Genomic DNA, 16,257 nt, shown 5'->3' with positions numbered 1-16,257 from the left:
ACGTCATGGAGAAGTTTGGGTTCAGCGCTGGTTTCATAGCCAAGATCAAAGTGTTGTACAGTGATGTTGAGAGTGTGCTGAAGTTTAACGGCAGTCTGTGTGCTCCCTTCAGAGTGTGTAGAGGTGTCAGGCAGGGCTGTGCTCTGTCTGGGATGCTCTATGCACTCTCCTTGGAACCGCTCCTCCAAAAAATTAGATCACAGCTGCACGGCCTGCTTTTACCTGGTTTTAATAGAAACATTATTTTATCTGCGTACGCAGACGACTTAGTTGTTTTTATTAATGGCCAGGCTGATGTAGACGTTTTAGTAAAGATTATAAAAGATTTTAATCAAGCATCGGCAGCGAGGGTCAACTGGCGGAAGAGTGAAGCCCTCGCTGTCGGTGAGTGGTGTGGTGGTCTTCCAGTTCTTCCTGAAAATTTGAAGTGGGGGAGAGAAGGTCTTAAGTATTTAGGGATTTATATAGGGAAAGATAGTATCGTTAAGAAGAACTGGGAGACCATCACTGAAAAAATTGAAAGCAAAATTTTAAAATGGAAGTGGTTACTCCCCCGGATGTCTTTCCGGGGAAGAACACTTGTTTTAAATAACTTAGTAGCATCCCAACTGTGGCACCGCTTAACCTGTGTAGACCCTCCACCAGGACTCCTAGCCAACATCCAGAGAAAAATGGTGGACTTCTTTTGGAACGGTCTACACTGGGTGCCACAGGGGGTGCTGTTTTTAGCCAGGGAGGAGGGGGGACAAGGTCTGATCCACCTGGCCAGCCGGACTGCCACTTTTAGACTGCAGTTTATACAAAAGTACTTAACTAGTGTGGCAGATCCGGTGTGGAGGGATGTGACCAGCTGCATCCTGAGGCGTGCTAATAACCTGGGGTTGGATGATGCTCTGTTTTTAACTGACACAAAAATTCTAAATTTAAAGGGGCTTCCTCTGTTTTATCAAGGCGTTTTTAAATCATGGACTCTTTTTAATTACAACAGAAGTCCCACAGCTAACTCTCTGCACTGGCTGTTGAAAGAACCGCTGGTCAACGGTGCCAGGCTGGACGTCAGCAGCCAGAGGACACCTGGACTAAGCACCGCGCTGATGCAGTCTGGTACCGTTCGACTACAGCAGCTGGTGGATGCAGTGGGGCCGGACCTCAGAGACGCCCAGGCCTTGGGCTCTCTGCTGGGACTACGATCGACACGAGTGGCCCAGCAGATCCTGAACACGCTGGAGGGCCGACTGTCCGGGAAGGAGAAAGTTCTTCTAAAGGATTATTGCGACAAAAGAACTGTACCCGACACCTCAGACCCCTTCCCGGACCTGGTCCTCACCCCCAGCCTGGGCGATAGGTCTGGCCCCTTGCTCTGTGCAGCAAATGGACTAAAAATGACACTGCACAGAGCAAACAAAGAAACATTTTACAAGAACTGTGTGAAAAGCATCCACCAGGCCGGACTGAGCAACAGACCCCCCACTGTGTGGTCAGAGAAACTGGGACTGGATGGACCCGGCCCACAGTGGAGGATTTTATACAAGCCTCCCCTAAAGAAAAGGACTGGTGACCTCCAGTGGAGGATTTTACACGGAGCCATTGCCTGCAACGCCTTCATCTCTGTTCTCAACCCGACTGTTTCTGACCAATGTCCTTTCTGCTGCACCAGAGAAACTATTTATCATGTTTTTACTGAGTGTAAGAGACTGACCAGTCTCTTCACTTTTTTAAAAACAGTTTTTAGTTTTTTTAACGTGGTATTCAGTAGGGGGATTTTTATAATGGGGGCTGGATACCACAGAAACCAAAAAGACAAGTGGCAACTTTTAAATTTTATCGGTGCAGCAGCAAAGATGGCGATTTACATTAGCCGAAAGAACAGGGTTGAGAACAGAGATGGAGACGATGCCATCGCTGTTTTTAAAACCAATGTCAGAGCCAGACTGTGGCTGGAGTACCGCTTTTATAAACATCTTGGTGACTTCGATTCTTTTAATAAGTGCTGGTGTTTTAATAAGATTTTATGTTTTATAGAAAACGACCAACTGTTTTTTACACCTATTTTAGAGTGATGTCGTTTTTTATACAAACCTCCTGATCCGTTTTTACTAAACATGTGTAAATGAACATGTGTTTAAACTTTATGTGAATAAAGTATTGTTATAAAAATCAAAAAAAAAAAAAAATCTCTCTCTCTCTCTCTCTCTCTCACACACACACACACACAAACACACACCTACACACATTTAGGAGCCTTATCTGAGTCAGGGTAGATAACATTGCGAGGTAGGGAGTAAGGAGCAGATCTCACCATGAATGGAACATGTACCTGGCTTAGGAAACGAGTCACACAGTCAAACACACCCACAAACACATGTACAGTTCCCCAGGTTACAGAGCAGATGTTATGACCTGCACGAAGAAGCGAATGTGACCAACGGTGCTGTTTCTTTGCTGATATGTCTGCGCAGAGAAGCACATACGGTGGAGCTGAATGGTAATGAGTGGAGTGTTTGGGACGAAATGCATCACGTTCAGATGATAGCAATCTGTTTACAAAACTGGCTGCAGTAAAAGCTTAATCAGTTAGCTGCTATTTGTTACCATTATAATAGAATAAATACTGTAATCTAGGTTTGCTCATGCTGCATTTGAAATATGTGTTGACGTTGAACTGGTATTGAATGTAATTGTTGCTAAGAAGTCAGTGTACCCTTGTTGTTTGGCCAAACTATATCTACAGAAAAGGATAAATTAAATTTGAATTATTTTTCTGCAGTTGTTCGCCCCTTTAATTAGTGTTATCTAGGTTATTTACTGCCTATGTCCTTGATGGTGATATGACTGGCACAATATTTTGTGCAGGTGAGTATTGAAGTACATTGTAATATCACTTCACACTGGTTCCTGGACAATGGTGGAAGAAGTATTCAGATTTCTTACTTAAGTAAAAGTACTAATAGCACACTTTAAAATGACTCCACTACAAGTAAAAATCCTGCATTTATATTTTACTCAAGTAAAAGTACAAAAGTGTCAGCATCAAAATGTACTGAAAGTATAAAAAAGTAAATATTCCCTATGCAGAATGGCCCTTCTCAGATTTAAAAAAATGTATATACCAGAATCAGAACCATATAATAATATTTTATTAATATTGATGCATTTATTAATGACTTCAAGGTCGGGCTCATTTAACTGCTTAATACACTGTTATGTGGTTTAATTTATAAATGTGCAATCATATTAAATCGATATATTTCTTCATATTAAATCTCGACCTGAAAAGTAACTAAATCTGGCAGCTAAGTGTAGTGAAGTAGAAGTATAAAATTACATAAATGGAAATACCCAAGTAAAAAACAAGTACCTCCAAATTGTACTTAAGTATTGTACTTGAGTAAATGTACTTAGCTACATTCCACCACTGTTCCTGGAGGTAAAAGTCCCATATTTTTTCCCCCTTTAGACAAGGTAACAGGGCTCACAGTTTGGATCTTTAGTACAAACATCATATCACAATAGTGTGTAAAAGCTGAAGATTATGGTATTGGAAAAATAAACAATACATCCTGCATGTTAAATTAATTTAAAGGTTCCACATAAAAAGTGAGTTTCTCTGCGTTTTAATTAAAATACAGGTCTGCATGCCACACCCTAAAGCATATCCTGCTTTATCGTCTATTTTACTATAAATGGAACCATAACTTACACAATTAACAATATGCTGTATTAAAGAAGACTTGAAACTCGTGACTGAGTCCATAAACTTATTAGGAAAAAATGTAATAAGGTAATAAATTAAAAGTGAACTAGGCTCATTTTCTCATATACTTCTATACAACTTCAGAGAGACTTCTTCTTCCGCTTCAACATTAAAAAGAATGCACTTCTGCATTGGCTTCACTTTTGAAAAGACAGTTTGTATTGATGTTTGCGGAATATTCATGATGATCTTACTGAGTTTTCAGTGGACAGTGCGGATCAGTCAAATGCTGCCATGAGAAATAGGAAATTATTATTATTAGCTATTATTAGCATTATTACCTCTGCCAAGGAGGTTCGATTTGTTGGTTTGTTGGTTTTCTGGGTTATTTGTCAGGAGGATTACAGAAAAACTACTTGCCCGATTTTCCTGAAACGTTGTAGAAGGGTGTAGCATGGGCCAAGGAAAGATCCATTTAATTTTGGATCAGATCCAAATCATGACATGACCTTCCTAGAGGTCTGTGCTCTCCAATTACCCTTGAACTTCCCTACAGAAAAAAATATGCAAATGAAAATTTCAGTTTGACTTTAAAGTGTGAAATTCTTATTTAAAGTGAGTTTTGTATAATGTAGGCTTTTAGCTTCCCTGTGGTGGTGCAAAGTTAACTGTGAGGTTCTGCCTCAATGTGTGTGTGTGTGCACATACTTTAGTATGGAGAGGGAGCGTTTCTTAGCCTTATTATTCTAGAACAAAGCTGACTGTGTCAGAGCTGTCAAAACTTTAGCTGCTAATGAACCTCATACAGCATCTGTAGATGCTTCATGCCCTATAGATGACTCCACAGCATAAAAAGGCCAACTTTAGTGTTTAAGTGGAGTTTTTTATTTTATTTCATGTGCTTGCAGCTTTACAGATAATGTCTTTATTTTGTTTTATGATTCTATTGTCGTTAATCCCTACAGTTTGAGCATAAATATGTCTTTGCTATCATCTGAGGTCATAACGGTCATTTTAAAGCAGGTTGTCTTTGCTTCCATTCGTTAAAAGATCCAACTATGTTCATCCCTTGCAGGCACACACTAGGTGTGTTTCCATTGAGTACTTTCTGAGTACTTTTTGGAGAGTAGCTGAGTGTTTTGGCTACGCCCACTAGTTAGTTCCGGTACAGGTACTTTTGTAGCGGCTGACCAACGGAGTTAGAATGTGACAACAGACCAACACCGCAAACAGTGTTGCCAGCTTAGCAACTTTGTCACTATATTAGAGTCCTCCTGCTGCAGTCTCTCCCAGCTGCAGTCAGCAGAGCAGGAGATGTTAACCCCTCAGCGTCCAGTTTGCCCCGGTCTGCAAATTAATCATGCATGCGTGAAATCGCAGCTCAGTAGGGTCTGAGTCGCTAACCTGTCAAGTTGCGCAGATCTTGGGCCGATCCTCTCTCCCAAGCCACACCCATAGCAGCTCACTAGAGGGAAAAGTACCTAATGTAAACACGCTTTCTGTTTTTAGCATTAGAACCACTCTTCTGGCTGCATATTATTTCAAATTATTTACCATATGGTTTCAGGGCTGTGATAAAGTTCTTAGTTGTTCCCCTTTTGGGTGATGCTAGACGCATATAACTCAACAATTGTCAGCAAATTTGTTCGCTTCTAGGAAAAAAGCAAACTACAGTAGAGCATAAAAGTGGCCCTGGACAGCTGTAGGGTGCAATGCTCTGTTTCACCAAGCAAACTGGTGTTTAATCACTTGTAACTTTCAGCTTAGAGCTCGTCAGGTCCAATTCATTTGTTCTTGATAAGCACCAGTGCAGTGTTGAAGTGATTCGAGCGCTGTCCATGGTGCTGAAAATCTCTTATCTCACAGTCCAAAATGAATACGAGGCACATTTTTGATTGCAGATGTAAAACCTCATGCCTCCTCTGCACAGCAGATTTCTCCTGTATGTGCCAGCATATTGTCCAAGCTGCTTAAATTATCTCTAGTTTTCGCCACTATGTTGAATTTAATGAGGGTGAACTCTCATTAACTGGAGTTCCACAACAGGATCAAATAAGGCCAATGAAGGATTACTCATTAGTGTGGCTCCTGTGTTAATAATGTGCAGTTTCACCTCAAAATGTCACCCTTCATTTGTTTTGCATGTTGTTGCCAATTATCAGAATATTTAATAATTACACAAATATGTTGGTATTCCTCCCAGTGTTATGTACTGCCACAGAAGCATCATTGCCATAGATTAGGATGAAAGTATGGGATGAGAAGGACCCGAAGGCAACATTTCACTATAATTGTATTGAATTATAGTTTTTTTCTGCCATTTCCTTTCACCATATGTTCAGTTTAAAGTCATTTTAATCACTATGATTGTATGTAATCTCGAGTTGAGTTGCCATATTCAAAGGCATACTTCCTTTATAACTATAGATTTTTATAGTTCTAAAGTTATATGAGATGGGGACGGCAGATCAACTTTTTTGATCTCAGTATTTGACACAATGATTATTTCAGATAGGAAAAACCTGTCTTGAGATATTGATGCATATTCAGTAAGCTAATTCCCATCCTGTTCGTCCAAAAACATCAATATAGGTCATTTGTACAGGCAGCGAAAAACAAGCTATATTTCCGAATTTCACCGTCCGCTGTAATCCGGCCGACGCCATCTTGCTGACGTAGTAGTGATTGACAACCAAAGCCAAGTTTAAAAGGGTGAATTCCCGCATTCATTTGGAGTTTGGGAAAGCAGGGTTCGCGTCCCATGTGAAAACAGAAAAAGTTAACTTTTTTTAACTTAAATTACGTTCTTTACGTAACTTAGGTTTTTTACGTAAATTGCGGCAGACATGTGACCCTTGTAACTACTTCATTTCCAGCATTTATGTACATTTATTTACTGTTTAAACTGTCTTTTATAACGTCTTACCAGCAGTTTTTTGCCCTAAACCGAAGGTCAGTGGTTTTACAACATAATTCCACAGAATTTTTTACAACCGCGGACCGTATGTGTGTGCTATTTTTTAGATCGCGCCGTTATTATTATGCCAATAGCCATCCTTTGTTACATCCTTTTTGAATGAAATGATCAATAAATGTCATATGGTACACTTTTGGTGAAGTTTTAGTGTTTCCTGCAAAACTTGAAAAAATTAGGTGATTATTTTAACAGGGTGATGATATGTAAATGTGTATGTATATATGTGTATGTGTGTATATATGTAAATATATATTTTTTTTATTTATTTTTTTTCCTTGTAAGTACACATTGTTGTCTTAAACTGATCTGGTCTATAAACCTGCTGATATAAGAATGTAAGGGTCTCTGGGGTGAGTGGAGTGGGTGCTGGGTTATATTGAAAAATTTAAATATGTCTCTTTGATTGTGTTGCTTACTGCAACTGTGAATCAATAAAAATATATTAAAAAAATAAGAATAAAATAAATGGTGGATTTGGCAAACTAAAGCAACATGGATGCTGGGTAAGCTCTGCCCTGTTTAATAAAATAAACATATTCAGGGGTAATCTGTGGCACATACTTAAAATGATGTGATTGGAATCAAAACATAGCTGCAATCCATATCGTATTTTACCATGCATTATTTTCCCTGCACTTGGGTGGTCACCCCAAAAGCAACTGACATCCCACAACAATAGTGGTCTTGTTCTTTTGTTGTTGTTGTATTCATTTATTTATTTTGTTAATTTATTGACACCTCCAGGGCTCTGTGTCCCAAAGTGTAGGAGGCAGAAATCACATACTACATATTTAATCTGTCAGTTTCTGGCCTTAACACCCTCCACCCTCTTCTGTTAACTCCTACTCTCTCCTGGCTTAGATGCCACTTACCTAATATTCTGTTTCCATAACTCCATGAGTTTATATTTTATTTTATTAAATATTTTATTGTTTTCTGTGTATGTCTAATGGGTTAGCACTCACACCTCACAGCAAGAGGGTCGTCGGTTTGACTACAGCTTGCAGCTCTTCTGTATGGAGTTTGCTTGTTCTCCCTGTGTCAGCGTTGGATCTCCCCGGGTCCTCTGGCTTCTGGCTTTCCAGAATTCCATCTCTAAATTGCCCGTAGGTGTGAATGAGATTGTGAATGATAGTCTGGCGACATGTCCAGGGTGTACCCCGCCTCTCACCTATTGTCAGCTGGGATTAATATGTGGTTAAAGTTATTGTGTGGTTTACAACATTGACATTTTGTGATTCATTTATTTTCAATATGTAGCTAATGTAAAATTTCAGTTACTCTGTTCAGCCAGAGCATCCTCACAAAAGACTGATTTCCAACTGTATGGGTCGTTAGAGTAAATCATGGCAGAGTACATTCTGAAACGGAAGTTCATTTACATTTATTATCCTTAACTGCTTATCTGCACTTGCGGGGGGCTGGACCCTGGACAGGTCACCAGACTATCGAAGGGCATAGAGACAGACAACCATTCACACTCCCATTCACACCTACGGGCAATTTAGAGTCACCAGTTAAACCTAAGTGCATGTTAGGGTTAGGACTGTGAGAGGAAGCTGGGAAACCCAGTGAGAACCCACTGACACGGGGAGAACATGCAAACTCCACACAAGAGCTGCAGGCCAGAGTCCAACTGACGACCCTCCTGCTGTGAGGCAAGAGTGCTAACCAAGGTTATAATAGTTAACAAAAACAACTGAAATAACGAAACCTAGAACTGAAAAAACATTTTCCTTAACTGAAATAAAAATAAAAACGAGAGTTTTTTAAAAACGATAACTAACTGAAACTTTATTTTGTGGTTACAAAACTAGTTTTCGTCTTTGTTAACTCTCTTTTAACCTCTCTTTAACCTTTTGGTTGATGTGAAACCTATTTCATCTATTGGTTTTATGACTTAGTAAACTTATTGGGGCTAAGATGGAAAATAAGGCAAAGGAAATAAAGGCAACATTTATTGTGACCTTATTGAATCTCACACTCAACAAATATCCCATTACAAAAAAACTAAAACGAACACTAAAACTAATAAAAACTAAAACTAAGCATTTTCCAAAAAATAAAAACGAATTAAAACTGGCAAACACACTCTAAAAACTCATAAAAACTAACTGAATTTTTGAAAAACAAAAATTTAACAACGCAATTAAAACTAAAACTAATGAAAAATCCAAAACTATTATAACCTTGGTGCTAACCACTACACCACCATGTAGCCCATGTGAATTCACAGATTATCTTAAATTAACAGCCCTGACCTTTGGTTTCACACAGGACATGAACAAGACCCCAACACCTGTCTCTTGAGTGAAAGACCAATATTTGTTTGACCCATCCAATCTCCCTCTGTGTACTTTAACGGTCATTGAACTAAACCACCAGCCAGCTGTGTCCTGAAAGGACACTAAAGGGTGCAGAAAATGTTTCATGTCAGTCTATCTTTGGTGTGCAGAGATGTACAATGCCAACATTTTCCTGCCAACTATGCTGATGTGTTCTAAGTGTAACTAGTTATATTGTGTCTGTTATCGTTCACACTTGGATTGATTTGAGCATTATAGTGAATGTAAAGCACTAAAACAACAGCTGATCTCCACTGGTGTTTACTGGGTCAAGTGTTTAGCTCACTGAATGGCTGGAGGCCGGCTTTGTTTCCCTGAACATTTCAGGACAATTACATGCTCTAACTGTTATTTCTGAAGCTATTACACCCCACTAAGGGGAAAATGAACGTGCAGGTAATAGAGGCAATGGAAAAATTCCTGGATTGAGGCTTTAAGTCATTGCTGAGTGTGTACTTTCCTGACCACTCATCTGTGTGCAAAAGGATTGCCGCCAATATGACCTGCTGCCGTCTGCAATAGCCATAACAGCTAATCAATAACTTGATCCACAGTGACAGAAGGCTAAAGCTTCAGCAGCTTATGTTGATACTGACAGTGCCTTTGTGCTCCCATCTTCAGCTTTTTGCCTCAGTGGATAGAGTTATGACACAAACAGTACCAAGGGTTTAGGATTTTATAGCTTTAGTGGCAGCCAGTTCCATGAGAATAGTGTCTGGCCCAATGAAATGCGAGCAAGTTGACAAATTTTTCCTAACAAGTTTAGTAAATATTGGGCTTTATATAAGGCTGTATAATATTATTCATGGTGTTACAACAGGTTGCGAATGTTCAAAAAGGCTAATTTTTTTAGAGAAAATGTTTCAACATGATACGATTGATGAAAGTTTTCACAACCTTAAAGTACATCAGAGCTTATCTTGAATTGGTTACTGGATGTGTACCCTTCTGATCACTGATCCGAGTCACACTGAAGGGATTTCTACCCAGCCATCCAATTATTTCAGTCTTACCGCTGTTTCCAACATGGTCCCCAGATGATCAGACAATCAATGCACTGATCAGCACCACTGGAAGCCTACAGTTTTAGTGGCTTAGCGTATCAAAAGCATTGGTCAGTGACCGGTTGTGACACTGTGCTTGTTAAGGACAAACCCCTTGTTATAAATCTTATAAAATGTAGGTCAGAACGATTTTAGGTTTATGAGAGAAGATGTATTGTTCGACAAATCTCCAGTGATCTATTTGTGGAGCCAAGACACCATTGCGAGGACCTCTTTTCACTGAAATAGGGGTACATTCTGGAGAGAAGAATAGAGTTTGCGGATTAAGTATGTGCTGAGAGTCTACTTTAAATTCAGTCATTATCTGGAGAGGAATCTTGTGAGCCAATGTCTGTCCCATAAATTCTCCTATAACAGATACCTCAATGTGTGACCAGAATTCAGAGGGATAAACTTGTATATATTTCACAGATCTAAACTGATTTGTTGAAGCTCTTCGAAATACTATAGGAACATGAATCTGCCGTAACAATGTTTTTTGTTTTATCTGTCAGCTTTAACAGATGATCAACAACTGACAACAGTATCCAGTTACCACAAAATATAGCCCTGTTTTTCTGGATTCACAGTGATGGCCATATGAAACATCATGAACACTTTTCTGTCATTTCTGAGCCCACTAGATGGCGCTCCTAAGCTCTTCAACAAAGTGTGAAAGCACACTGAATTGCCATTCCCCGAACCTTTTTCTTTGAACCAAAAGTGAGCTAGCTGTCTAGCAAGGTCAACAAATACAACTAATGTTTCATGAAGCTTCATTTGGACATCACAACAGATTAATAGAATATTCCCCCATTGCGTTGCGCTGGATATAAAGTTGAGGGATCATCAAATTAAGTAGGATTCATTCTTTGGTGACCATAAAATTTTATTATGGTGAATTTGATAGGCGCTCCAACTTCACCCCAACAGTTGTAAAGGTCATTTGTAAGCAGCTTTTGGCCATTACTAGTGATGGCCAAATGAAGCTTCATGAATAATTTTCTGTCATTTCAGCCCACTAGATGGCGCTCTCTGATCGTGTTGAAGTGTTGAAAGAACACTGAATTGCCATTCCTTGGGCTTTTTTTTTTAAACAAAGGGTGCCATTTAATGGGATCAACAAAAACAATGAATGGTTCATGAATCATCCTGTAGAGCATACATCATATTTTGTATCTAACTGTTGTAATTTCAGCTGCCTTCATCATTCTGAAACCATAACCCAACAAATGCTGAGGATGACTCATTTTTAATCCCGCCACCTAAAAAGAGGTAACGATGACCTGATGTCAGTTACATAACATGGGTAGGCTACAGCCTTATATATATATACACACTGGCTATTTTAAAAAATAACCAACACTGGGTATGGGCAGTAGGCTGCATGTTAACGTAGGGGTTGTACTTTGAACCAGTTGTGCAAATTGCAAATAGATCCAATTTAAGTGGCCTGTATCAGAAATGAACAGTCTGTGGTTGACTGGGCAGCTCCCAGTTTAAATGCAAAGCTGTAAAGTGAACACTAAAATGTAAAAATCTCAGCAAATGGTTGAGCGATTATTAAGTGACTGGTAATGAATATTTTTATGAAGCCCCTACGGTGCATGTGCCCCTACAGTCTGCTGTGGTCACTTCATTTCTATGGCACTGTAAAACAATAAAAAGAGCATTTATTGCACCCAGATGTCCCTTAACCATAACTACGTGGTATTTCAGGATTGATTATATCACTCAATTGAGACGCACTTGAAAAAAATAGATGAGTCTGATTAGGCTTTAAATGGTTAACCAATTGTCGATTGCCCACGTTTATGATCACTCAGCTAACCGATGAATGAATAAATGAATAGTGATTTCAGTAGGGAGCTATCCCATCAGCCACCTGACAATGTCTCAATGACTTTAACAGCTGTTAAGAGCTAATCAATAAACTGATTGGCACCCAGCAGTAGCCTCAAGGTCAGATTACGCCGGTTTATTGTCATGACCAAACCTTCTGCAGCGCTGAGGCAACACGGGCTACAGGTTGCAGGCTTTTCAAGTGCATTTAGCTCATGTAAGGTCACATTTTACACAGAAATTACGAGATAAAAGAGATAGTAAATACATAACAATATGAATACCACTGATCATAATTTTAGTTAAGAGACTAGCAGCTTCTCCTGAATAATAGTTATATTCCAATGATTGCTGTTGTTCTGACAAACAGCAGTTGTAATGTGCAATTTATCACCAATTCAGGAGACTTTAAACACAGTTTTCTAGGAGTGACTAAATGTTTAACTCATTAAAACGAATGAAAAATGAATGGAAAACACATTTCACAAATTTAACCTTCTTTTTTAGCATTTAAAATGCTGGAATTAGAGTTTTTTTAAACCTAACCTCGTTCTTTTCTCCTAACCTTAAGGAAATGGTTTTGGGGCCTAAAACTAACCTTTTTGCAGCATTATTAAAGTGATCACAACATTTTAAAACAGCATTTGTCATGTGGGTACAGCAGCGCGTCACGTCTGAAACATGTTGAACATCGCATTTGTTACCTGTCACGTTTTTCTAAGGATATTATATGAATCGTGCTGAAAAAGTTCTTGCCGGAAATCATAAAAAATCCCTTTATAAGAATCCATTGCTCAAGACTATTTATTTTAATTTGTTTCCTAATTATTTATCTTTTTTTATTGTGTGGAACAAAATTCATTTTAATTAGTTATTCTAGTTATAGTCTGAGATCTCAAGATATGTCCTTGTTGTCTGCTCCAGGACTGAGCCGGGGAAGAAAGCTTTTTTGTGTTCCACTCCCACTTACCTGAAATAGCCTTCAAAATAACTCGAAACTATTTGGCTCTCATTCGTTCATGTGCATCAGTTGGTACTTGTCACTGTGCATTTTTACATTTCAACAATAATTTATTCTATCTTTTCTTGTGGTTGTTGTTGTTGTTGTCTGTGCGTTTTAAGTTTCTGTCTTCGCCAGGCCTCCCTTGAAACTAATTTCAATGGAAATTAGTTGCTTAAATATGTGATAAATTAAAAAAAACGTTGGTTCTGAATGGTTGTGGTAGCTGACCCAGCAAATCTCTGATGATTTGTTCAGTCCAACCTCAACCCCAATTCAGGGTTACAGCAGGTCACTACATCATCTGTGTAGATTCAATCATGTGATGTCGACTTCTGCTTTACAATTATTGATTGACTGGTGATAAACAGGCTTTACTTTAAAGGTCAATGCAACAAGAGGGACTTAATCGGTCACCACCATAACTGACAAAGGGAAGGTTGACCACCACAAAAATTGATTGTAAAGACATCAAAAGGCTATGTGCAAGCAATATCCTGCTCCACATTTAAATATTTTCACAAAGCACTGGGATCTCCTGATGCAGGGACCCAAACAACAGACGTCCCAGACTTTGCTTCAAAAGATCATCATCAGGCTTATCAGTGCACTGCAGGAACCCCATATCTCCAGTTTTGTCTTTTATGGCAGTAAGGGCTGATATGGTCCCTCAGATGTTAACAGAGGCATGAGCTCAATAAGCCCCTGTGAACTCCTGAATCTGATATCAGTTACAACCTAAGTTGAAATAATCAACCTGAACAAAATAAATATTATTTAACGGAAAAACTGACATTGGAAAGAGGGTCTTTTGACCTCTGACCTTAAAATATGAATGATATACCTGGGAGTCTTCTCTTTACAGGCCACTTGCCTACTTTACAATGCAAATTATTTATTTCCCACTATTGTATTTGAATGTTTATGCATACTGGAATCCCTAAACAGTCTTGGAAATGCATAAATTGGGTATCACTGGAAAGCTGACGAGCCCGATTTTCTCAATGTGTAATTGTGTTAGTCCCCATAGCACAATTTTATTGTAGTGAGACCATTTCTTGAAACTTGACCCCGCTGTATAAAATGACCTGCTGTGACCTCTCGGATAATCAGCCTCATGAAACTCTACAACCACAAACTGAAGACAGACGGCATTCAGAGGGCGTCTATGGCTTTCCTAGGTATATTGACACTAGGGGGTTCCCTAGTTGTCAATAAGGCACAAGTGCTTGCCATCTATTTATAATTCTTCCAAAAATGCAGCTCATTCAGAAATTTCCAATATGTAAATTTGTATTTATTTTTATCAATTCTTGAGCAGTAAAAGGGGTTGAATTTAGCCCCAGAACCATGTAACAAATATTATCAATCCAAAAATTGCTGCAACATACATATCTATGACGAGAACAAGTTGACACACAGTGCTGAGCTGCATCTAACATAAATAATCTGGTTCCAAGCTTTCTGATGGTATACACTTTTTCTATTTGGCATCTACTGTTGACCTGCTATCGCCCCCTTAAAATCCACTGGCCCCCTTAAAAAGACAAGAAAAAGGAGACGTGAAGTGGAAGAAGTTAAATATTTCCCTTCCATTGTCATGAAAAGAGTGTGGAGACACATTGATATATTATTACCTCTTGATTCCTCCAAGTGGAAAATATTTTATTTTCTCCCAAAACCTTGTTAATTAAAAAAAAAACCATGTCTAAGCTGCACCCCACTTTTAAGCCTTGAAATGTTGCCCTGATGATGAAGCCCATTCACAAACTGTATGGATTTGTTTCTAACTGCCCCTCCTCTCCTCTTTTTTTCTTCTCTATCCTCAACCCGTTCACCGTATTCTGTAAAACAGCAGAGAGACAGACAAAAGAGTCAGAAGCTCCCATTCTTCCAGACTTATCTGGTTTCAGGCAGAGATGATTGAAAGGGAGCGAGTGTATATCAGGTTTAACGGTTGCGTACAGTCCCAAATGGGCCAGAAACGGATGGCAGCCGCACTTTCTCCTCAATTTCTGGCACGCTGTAGTTGTATCGACGATGTGCAGAATGAATAAAGAGCAGCGAAAGGAGACTGGGAGCACTCTATCTGATACATTTCATCATGATTTATATCATATTTGTATTTAGTAAGCTGGTTTGTAAAAGTTTCATATGAGCCCATTCGCCGTCCAGCGGAACATGCAGGGTGTAGGCTGCCACAGAGCGCGATACAGGGAGTAAGAGGGTTTCTAACAACTTCCACCCAGCAGGCTTAAAGTTGCGTCAAGTGAGGCAGGTTTATCAAGGCGCAGTGCGGAAATACGGAGATTTTTGCTTCAAAATAAAAGCACGGGTAGGTTGGCAAATTAAGTTTATGAAGGTTTAGGCTTGGTAAGAAAAGGCCGGTCACATTCACATAAACTTCTCTGTTCTGTGTTTTATTTATGATATCTGCATATAGCAAAATGGGCAATATATATATATATATATATATATATATATATATATATATATATATATATATATATATATATATAGCCTATAAAAAACAACAACAGCACAATCCTTATCAGTCATCTAATTTATTTGTTTCTGAGTCATTTTCTTGACATAAATACTAGGATGTATGAATTGTCTCTTGATGTTATTTGTTTGACCAAACAGTTTTTATCTTTGTGAGCTATACCATTAACCAGGAACATAGCCTACTGCTGCCTGTTCAACCAGAGGAACCCTTAATAAAGTAACACACTAGAAATGCAATAATTCAGTTAAAATTGCCACCCTCACCCTATTCAAACAAACAGACTATTTCATTAATCCATTGGGGTACCCTGGAGCAAAATAAGTCCCCTTTTGACAGCAGGTACTCCATTACATCTATGCAAATGTTGGATATGTAACACACTGTCACCTTAAATGGCATAGCATGGGCCATTATATAGATTTTTTAAGTATTTAAAACTATTTTTTATATGATATATGATCCACCAATTGGGTAGTCTAATAAATGGCCATTTTGAAATTATCACAATTCATCACATTAATTTTTGGGGCCAGCTCCCCAATCACGTGACTCTCTTATGTGTAGATTGTGGATGCGATAATGCCCAAGAGATATGTGATTTATTTTGAAATTCACACCCGGAAGTGGTGCTCTTTGATGTTATCAAACCTGACACTTGTCATACCCGCTGCGCTATATGGATTAACGGTGCGGGAGAAGCGACCGGCGGGGAGGACTGAGGATCAGCGGGACCGTACCGTTAACATTTCGGTGCAAGTGACCGGAAGATAGCTCTACTTGGACATTATTGCGGCTTTATTTTAATTTAATTCTATTCGATTTCTTTATATTGGCTCTTCTTTTCTAC

Source organism: Centropristis striata, chromosome 16 (genome assembly GCF_030273125.1).
Source record: "Centropristis striata isolate RG_2023a ecotype Rhode Island chromosome 16, C.striata_1.0, whole genome shotgun sequence".
NCBI lineage: Eukaryota > Metazoa > Chordata > Actinopteri > Perciformes > Serranidae > Centropristis > Centropristis striata.
The sequence above is the reverse complement of the archived record's forward strand: the minus strand, read 5'-3'. Positions refer to the sequence as shown.